Source organism: Haematobia irritans, chromosome 5 (genome assembly GCF_050003625.1).
Source record: "Haematobia irritans isolate KBUSLIRL chromosome 5, ASM5000362v1, whole genome shotgun sequence".
In the NCBI taxonomy this organism is placed as follows: domain Eukaryota; kingdom Metazoa; phylum Arthropoda; class Insecta; order Diptera; family Muscidae; genus Haematobia; species Haematobia irritans.
In genome coordinates, this window is record NC_134401.1 from 116,786,975 (window position 1) to 116,797,278 (window position 10,304).

Genomic DNA, 10,304 nt, shown 5'->3' on the forward strand with positions numbered 1-10,304 from the left:
ATGATGTTTGTGGTTGATTTCTGTCATCGACTTGACTTATGAATTTATCGTAATTTTGCCACAATTGTCCGCAATCATGATTGTCACAATTCTTCTGATACAGTTGATGACTTTATCAAAGATTTTAGGTCGAAATACAAAAATTTTGTGGTCTTCATTCACCACCCATTTCTGACATTCAATACGCATAGCAATTATTATAACACACATTGAAATTATTGAGAATTTTTAATGAGTTTTTCAATATTGGAGATGCATTGCAACTATATCATCATAATACCAAGGAAACCCCATAAAGAATTTTTGGAATGAAAAATTTGAATCATCAAGGGAAAGGCCGAGAGATTATCGATATATTGAAAGTATAAATGGAGATAAAATGAAAAAAGAGAAGAAATATTGTTATGAGGATCATATATGAAGAGCAAAATAACATATTTTTCTTTGAGGACTAAGTAACATATTCTCTACCATCATGTTCGCCCTGTGACCATGGTATTAGTAACAAGTATATACAGAAGTAAATTCGGCCGGGCCGAATTTTAAATACCCACCACCATGAATCAAATATTAGGGTTTCCTTTGAAATTTCAGCGGGGTTTGAGGACAGATCAAGCAGAGCAGTTCAACCAGTACACTTCCCGAAGATAAATTTAAGGATTTTACCTATGAAGACTATATCAGATTCTGGATTTATAAGAACCATTTTTGTTTGAGTTTTAGAGGAATCATTAACATCTCTTGTAAGTGTGCAAAAAAATTATAAAATAACGTCTTGATTTGGAATCTTAAATCTGTTATTTACCCGAGAAGTAAAATCTGGAAATTTTACATTGAGTTTCAAGCAATTTTCATGATCAGTGCGCCTTCTATACCCTCAAGAAGTGAAATCGGTCTATATGGAGGCATTACCAAATGGACCGATAAAAACTTAATCCGATACTCGTTTTTGTGAGCCTTAAATAACAGAATATTTGGGGCTATACCAAAACATGGACCGATACTCACCGTTTTCGGCACACCTCTTTAACATATGTCCCGAAAATACCTCTAGATTTCCAATTTCAGGCAAATTGGATAAAAACATCGGGTTCTAGAAGCCCAACAAGTAAAATCGGGAAATCGGTCTATATAAGGGCTATACCAAAACATGGACCGATACTCACCATTTTCGTCACACCTCTTTATGGTCCTAAAATACCTCTAGATTTCCAATTTCTGGCAAATTGGATAAAAACTACGGTTTCTAGAAACCCAAAGAGTTAAATCGGGAGATCGTCACACCTCTTTATGGTCCTAAAATACCTCTATATTTCCAATTTCAGGCAAATTGGATGAAAACTACGGCTTCTATAAGCCCAAGACCCCAAATCGGGAGGTCGGTTTATATGGGGACCACACCAAAACATGGACCGATGCTCACCATTTTTGGGCACACCTCTTTATGGTCCTAAAATACCTCTAGATTTCTAATTTCAGGTAAATTGGATAAAAAATACGGTTTCTATAAGCCCAAGAAGTAAAATCGGGAGATCGGTCTATATGGGGGCTATACCAAAACATGGACCGATACCCATCAATTTTGGCACACCTCTTTATCGTCATAAAATACCTTTAGATTTCAAATTTCAGGCACATTGGATAAAAAACGATTTCTATAAGCCCAAGACCCCAACTTTTATTTCTATAAAAAATTTTGTCAAAATTTTATTTCTATAGAAAATTTTGTCAACATTTTATTTCTATAGAAAATTTTGTAAAAGTTTTATTTCTGTGGTCCAAAAATACCTCTAGATTTCCAATTTCAGGCAAATTGAATAAAAACTGCGGATTCTATAAGCCCCAGAAGTAAAATCGGGAGATAGGTCTATATGGGGGCTATACCGAAACATGGACCGATATCCATCATTTTTGGCACACCTCTTTATGGTGGTAACTGAAATACCTTTAGATTTCAAATTTCAGGCACATTGGATAAAAACTACGATTTCTATAAGCCCAAGAACCCAAATCGGGAGGTCGGTTTATATGGGGACTATATCAAAACCTGGACCGATATAGCCCATCTTCGAATTTGACCTACCTGCAGACAAAAGAGTTTGTGCAAAATTTCAGCACGATTGCTTCATTATTGAAGACTGCACCGTGACTACAACAGACAGACAGCCAGACAGACGGACATGGTGATATCGTCTTAGAATTTCTCCCTGATCAAGAATATATATACTTTATACAGTCGGAAATCGATATATCGATGTGTTACACACGGAATGACAAACTTATTATACCCCCCCCCCCCCATCGCCATTCTATGGGGGTGGGTATAAAAAAATATGCTTTTCATCTGACATGAATTTTCTATAGAATAACATTTTGCGAAAATTTTCTTAGAAATAAAATTTTGCGAAAATTTTCTATAGAAATAAAATTTTTAGAAAATTTTCTATACAAATAAAATTTTGAGAAATTTTTCTATACAAATAAAATTTTGAAAAAATTTTCTATAGAAATAAAATTTTGAGAAATTTGTCTATAGAAATAAAATTTTAAGAAATTTTTCTATAGAAATAAAATTTTGACAAAATTTTCTATAGTCAAAAAAAAATCACATTTTGACAAAATTTTCTATAGAAAAAAAATTTTGACAAAATTGTCTATAGAACTAAAATTTTAACAAAGTTTTCTATAGAAATAAGATGTTGACAAAATTCTCTATATATATAAAATGTTGCCAAAATTTTCTATGGAAATAAAATTTTGCCAAAATTTTCTATAGAAATAAAGTCTTGAAAAAATTTTGTATAGAAATAAAATTTTGCCAAAATTTTCTATAGAAATAAAATTTTAACAAAATTTTCCATAGAAATAAATTTTGACAAAATTTTCTATAGAAATAAAATTTCGACAATATTTTTTATAGAAATACAATTTTGACAAAGTTCCCTATAGAAATAAACTTGTGACAAAATTTTCTACGGAAATAAAATTTTGACAAAATTTCCATATAAATAAAAATTTGACAAAATGTTATATAGAAATAAAATTTTACCAAAATTTTCTATAGAAATAAATTTTGACAAAATTTTCTATAGAAATAAAATTTCGACAATATTTTTCATAGAAATAAAATTTTGACAAAATTTTCTATAGAAATAACATTTTGACAAAATTTTCTATAGAAATAAAATTTTGACAAAATTTTCTATAGAAATAAAATTTTGACAAAATTTTCTATAGAAATAAAATTTGACAAAATTTTCTATAGAAATCAAATTTTGAGAAAATTTTCTATAGAAATAAAATTTTGACAAAATTTTCTATAGAAATAAAATTTTGACAAAATTTTCTATAGAAATAAAATTTTGACAAAATTTTCTATAGAAATAAAATTTTTAGAAAATTTTCTATAGAAATAAAATTTTGACAAAATTTTCTATAGAAATAAAATTTTGAGAAAATTTTCTATAGAAATAAAATTTTGAGAAAATTTTCTATAGAAATAAAATTTTGACAAAATTTTCTATAGAAATAAAATTTTGACAAAATTTTCTATAGAAATAAAATTTTGACAAAATTTTCTATAGAAATAAAATTTTTAGAAAATTTTCTCTAGAAATCAAATTTTGAGAAAATTTTCTATACAAATAAAATTTTGCGAAAATTTTCTTAGAAATAAAATTTTGCAAAAATTTTCTATAGAAACAAAATTTAAAGAAAATTTTCTATAGAAATAAAATTTTGACAAAATATTCTATAGAAATAAAATTTTTAGAAAATTTTCTCTAGAAATCAAATTTTGAGAAAATTTTCTATACAAATAAAATTTTGCGAAAATTTTCTTAGAAATAAAATTTTGCAAAAAATTTCTATAGAAACAAAATTTAAAGAAAATTTTCTATAGAAATAAAATTTTGAGAAATTTGTCTGTAGAAATAAAATTTTAAAAAATTTTTCTATAGAAATAAAATTTTGACAAAATTTTTTATAGAAATAAAATTTTGACAAAATTTTCTATAGAAATAAAATTTTGACAAAATTTTCTATAGAAAATTATGGTAGATTATTTTGATAGATTGGGCAGATGTTCTTCTTTTGCTGGTTTTATATTAAAATTTCCGGTTTATTTATTTTTTTATTAGATTTGTATTTATTATAGTTAGTTTTGCAAAAATAATAATAATAAAAACAAACAGTCCATCTAAATACGAAAGATACATGTCAATGCTAAAAACAAATGCGGTTCAATACTCCACATTATTCTAGAACCATAGAGCATTCATCTTTAGCTTATATTCTTACAAGCTTAAGATTACAAACAAAGGCATCGAAGTTCAATGGAACCATGGCTAACAATCAGATTTATTGTTGGGTTATGTTTAACTTGCAATTAATTTTCCTGGAAAATGCATGGTCATTAAATTATTTTCTTCATCTGATATATGGCACGCTTTCGGAAATATAGATTTCATGGTTTCACTTTCACATTCACATTTGCATGCATACTCTTGAGTTCATTTATTAATAATAAATTCACATTTATATACAGTATTTCTAGTGAATGAATGAGGGCGAGTTTATTGAATTGTTAAATTTATATGCGTCTGGTCTGGATACATAAAATTTCCCATGACTCAAGATGTTGTGGTTTTGCTTATTAATGTCTTTTTAGACACAAAAATGGACATTAATGACTCTTCAATGAATTCTATTTACGGGGAATGTACAACTGATAACCAGAGAAAATTTTGTAAACATTTCATTTCTAACGAAAATTTTGTCAAAATTTTATTTCTATAGAAAAATTTTGTCAAATTTTTATTTCTATGGAAAATTTTGTCAATATTTTATTTCTATAGAAAATTTTGTCAACATTTTATTTCTATAGAAAATTTTGTCAACATTTTATTTCTATAGAAAATTTTGTAAAATTTTTATTTCTAAAGAAAATTTTGTAAAAATTTTATTTCTATAAAAAATTTTGTCACTATTTTATATCTATAGAAAATTTTGCCAAATTTTATTTCTTTAGAATTTTTTTCTAAAATTTTATTTCTACAGAAAATTTTGTCGAAATTTTATTTCTATAGAAAATTTTTGTTAACATTTTTTTTTATAGAAAATTCTGTCAAAATTTTATTTTTATAGAAAATTTTGTTAAAATTGTATTTCTATAGAAAATTTTGTCAAAAATTTATTTCTATAGAAAATTTTGGCAAAATTTTATTTCTATAGAAAATTTTGGCAAAATTTTATTTCTATAGAAAATGTTGGCAAATTTTGTCAAAATTTTATTTCTATAGAAAATTTTGTCAATATTTTATATCTATAGAAAATGTTGGCAAAATTTTATTTCTTTAGAAAATTTTTGTAAAATTTTATTTCTACAGAAAATTTTGGCAAAAATTTTATTTTATAGAAAATTTTGGTAAAATTTTATTTCTATAAAAAATATTGTCAAAATTTTATTTCTATAGAAAATTTTGGCAAAATTTTATTTCTTTAGAAAATTTTTTTAAAATTTTATTTCTACAGAAAATTTTGTCGAAATTTTATTTCGATAGAAAATTTTGTCAAAATTTTATTTTTGTCAAAGTTTTATTTCTATAGAAAATTTTGTCAAAATTGTATTTCTATAGAAAATTTTGTCAAAATTTTACTTCTATAGAAAATTTTGGCAAAATTTTATTTCTATAGAAAATTTTGGCAAAATTTTATTTCTTTAGAATTTTTTTTTAAAATTTTATTTCTACAGAAAATTTTGTCGAAATTTTATTTCTATAGAAAATTTTGTCAAATTGTATTTGTTTAGAAAATTTTGGTAAAATTTTATATCTATAGAACATTTTGGCAACATTTTATTTCTTTAGAAAATTTTTGAACAATTTTAGTTCTACAGAAAATTTTGGTAAAATTTTATTTCTATAGAAAATTTTGTCAAAATTTTATTTCTATGGAAATTTTGTCAAAATTTTATTTCCGTAGAAAATTTTGTCACAACTTTATTTCTATAGAAAATTTTGGTAAAATTTTATTTCTTTAGAAAATTTTTATAAACTTTTATTTCTACAGAAAATTTTGTCGAAATTTTATTTCGATAGAAAATTTTGTCAAAATTTTATTTCTTTAGAAACTTTTGGTAAAATTTTATTTCTATAGAAAATTTTGGTAAAATTTTATTTCTATAGAAAAATTTGGCAAAATTTTATTTCTATAGAAATAATAAATTTTGTCAAAATTTTATTTCTATAGAAAATTTTGTCAAAATTTTATTTCTGTAGAAAATTTTGTCAAAATTTTTTGTAACAGAAACATTTATTTCTACAGACACCGTGGTAAAAATTTTATGTCTAGAGACAACTTGGTAAAAAATTATTTCTATAGGAAATTTTCTTAAAATTTAATTTTCTATAATTTTGTCAAAATTTCATTTCTATAGAAAATTTTGTCAAAATTGTATTTCTATAGAAAATTTTGTCAAAATTTTATTTCTATAGAAAATGTTATCAACTTTTTATTTCTATAGAAAATTTTGTCAAAATTTTATTTCTATAGAAAATTTTGTCAAAATTTTATTTCTATAGAAAATTTTGTTAAAATTTTATGTCTATAGAAAATTTTGTCAAAATTTTATTTCTATAGAAAATCTTGTCAAAATTTTATTTCTATAGAAAAATTTATTTCTACTGACAACTTGGTAAAATTTTATTTCTAGAGACAACTTGGAAAAAATTTTATTTCTATAGAAAATTTTCTTAAAATTTAATTTCTAAAGAAAATTTTGTCAAAATTTCTTTTCTATAGAAAATTTTGTCAAAATTTCTTTTCTATAGAAAATTTTGTCAAAATTTATTTCTATAGAAAATTTTGTCAAAATTTTATTTCTATAGAAAATGTTATCAACTTTTTATTTCTATAGAAAATTTTGTCAAAATTTTATTTCTATAGAAAATTTTGTCAAAATTTTATTTCTATAGAAAATTTTGTCAAAATTTCTTTTCTATAGAAAATTTTGTCAAAATTTCTTTTCTATAGAAAATTTTGACAAAATTTCTTTTCTATAGAAAATTTTGTCAAAATTTATTTCTATAGAAAATTTTGTCAAAATTTTATTTCTATAGAAAATTTTGTCAAAATTTTATTTCTTTAGAAAATTTTGTCAAAATTTTATTTCTATAGAAAATTTTGTCAAAATTTTATTTCTATAGAAAATTTTGTCAAAATTTTATTTCTATAGAAAATTTTGTCAAAATTTGATTTCTGTGGAAATTTTTGTCAAAATTTGATATATATAGAAAATTTTGGCAAATTTTTATTTCTATAGAAAATTTTGTCAAAATTTTATTTTTATAGAAAATTTTGGCAAAATTTTATTGCTATAGAAAATTTTGGCAAATTGTTATTTCTATAGAAAACTAGCGTAACCCGGCCCGCTTTGCTGCGCCTTCCGAAGCGTATTTGGAGGAACATTTTGCGTTAACTTAGTCAACTATATCCTTCGTGCTGAAAACAAATTCGAAAAGATTTGAATTCTTTTAAACAAATCGGACTACTTGATTTTTTGTTTATAGGTACAAATACAGCGGGAGAGGGTGTACCCTTTCCTCCAATTTTTTTTAATAATGTTCTGTATTCAAGTGGTTGGACAATCTTCTATATTTCTTGGGAATTTTAAGTGTGGTTTGTCAAGGAAAGGTATCCTTTTCCTCAACAAATCTGAAAATTAAGCACTATATTAACCAATAAATCGGAAAAAGCAAACGTAGTAAAAAATTTTACCACATTAAAAATGTTGGAAAATGATGTACCCTCTACGTTGGCTACCAATTTCATGTAAATTTAAGTTCTTTACTAAAAAGAAGTCTGGCAGAAGCCTGTGCAAAAATCATAAAATTATGTACTGAGTTCCCATTTATGGACAACCCTCTACTTTCAATTTAAGAAAAAAAAACGGACAAAAGGGCATCCTCTCCCCACCTTCGCACCACTCCGACCTGATATCGGACTATCACGTACCCTATATTAATTTCGCAACTACTCAATGGTCCCTATAAATTCTATCGAAGTAAATCGACAAAGTTTATTTCAATTTTCCCCTTCCCCAACCAGATATCGAAAAATCATATACCAATTTAAAAATCATGTATAAATTTAATCACCTCCTCCCACGTTCCCTGTAAATTTCAAGTAGATCGGCGATGTTTAAATTTTGCTCTATTGTTTTAAAGGGACGTCACTTTCCCCGATACAATATCGACAAACACCGTAGTGAATAGCACCCCTAACCTTCCCAGAAAATTCTTAAAACTTTCCTTCAAGTGTGGGGCAAGGAAGGTTGCCTCTTCGTTCATAACGTTCCCCCACTACTTTTGTAAATTTCAAGAAAACTTAATTTTTTTTGCAGTTTTAGAGGAGGACCTCCTCCCCGACCACATCGATGTAGCGTATCTTTTGTAAAAGTGATGTAGCGTATCTTTTGTAAACGTCCCAGAAAATGTCAAACAAATTATTCCGTCCAAATATCACAAAATCAGGTATCAACTATTAATATCGTAACCTCTCCCCAGTCCTCAAGTAACTCGGTAAAGTTTAATTGTTTCTCTGTATGTACTTAAGAGAAGCGGATGTCTCCCTATGCCCTTTTATTTTTATTAAAAAATCAGGAACCTGGTATAATTTTCATAACCCGTTTTTTCCGTAAAATTTCAGTCGGGGGAGTTTAGTTTTGTTTGTACTTTCAAAAAAAAAAAAACAAAATCGGCAAAGGGGAGGTCCCCCTCCCCGACCAAATACCGAAAAATAATGTAGCGGATTTTTGTCTAGATGCCAACCCCAACATTCAATGAAAATTTCAAGCAAATCGCATAATTTTGTTCCAGGTTTCAAAAAGTAGGGCAAGGGGGAGGTCCCCCTCCCCATCCACATATGAAATCATCAGGTCCCCCATATTAATTCCATAACCTCACCACATGTTTTCTGTAAATCTCAGATAATTTAGAGAATTTTAGTTTTTTCACAGTACTTTAAAAAAGTCGAACAAAGGGGAGGCCCCCCTCCGCCACCAAATATCGAAATAAAAAGTAGCGAATCTTTGTCTAGATGCCAACCCCAATCTTCAATGAAAATTTCAAGCAAATCGGTCAACTTTGGTCTAATTTTCAAAAAGTCGGACAAAGGGGAGGTTCCTCTCCGCGACCATATGTCAAAAAATGAGGTACCCTATTTTCAGCACATGAGTGCCCCCCACGATCTCTGAAAGTTTCAAGTAAATCGGTTCAGCCGTTTTCGCGCCAACCCGGAACATACAAATAAACAAACAAACAAACAAACAAATAAACAAACATAATTTGAATTTTATATATATAGATTTTGTAAAAATTTTATTGCTATAGAAAATTTTGTAAAAATTTTATTGCTCTAGAAAATGTTGTCAAAATTTTATTTCTATAGAAAATGTCAAAATTTTATTTCTATAGAAAATGTTGTCAGAATTTTATTTCTATAGAAAATTTTGTCAAAATTTTATTTCTATAGAAAATTTTGTCAAAATTTTATTTCTATAGAAAATTTTGTCAAAATTTTATTTCTATAGAAAATTTTGTCAAAACTTTATTTCTATAGAAAATTTTGTCAAAATTTTATTTCTGTAGAAAATTTTGGCAAAATTTTATTTCTGTAGAAAATTTTGGTAAAATTTTATTTCTATAGAAAATTTTGTAAAAATTTTATTTCTATAGAAAATTTTGTCAAAATTTTATTGCTATAGAAAATTTTGGCAAAATTTTATTTCTGTAGCTACTCTCGTTGTTGTAAAACCTTTGCATATGTGTTGTTGTTATGCTCTTTGGAAAGTAAGTCAATATCCTTAGATAATCTTTATGGGTTGCAAAATAAAACCGTTGTCAAATTCATTTATTCTCCTCAATGATCGTAATGCAAAATATTTTAAATGTTCATAAATCATTATTATTATGATTATTTTCATTACGAGTATGGACTTTAAACAATAACCCAATATGCATTTGTTTGTTATTGTGTTAGCTGACGACTGGAAGTCCTTCTTTGTCAAATATATTAATTATACCTCACCAACACAACAACAAAAACAAAAGTTCCAAAACAAGCTGTTTGTTTTTTACAACCAAAAAAAAAAAACAAGAGGTGTTTATGGTCTTCACACAATTCTTCACACTTTACTCTGGGGATTGAATCTCTCGTCGTCGTCGTCGCCGTCTTCGTCATTGTTTTTGATTTATCGAATTGAAAACGTGTTGGAATTTTCCCAAAGCCTCAATACTCTAATACCG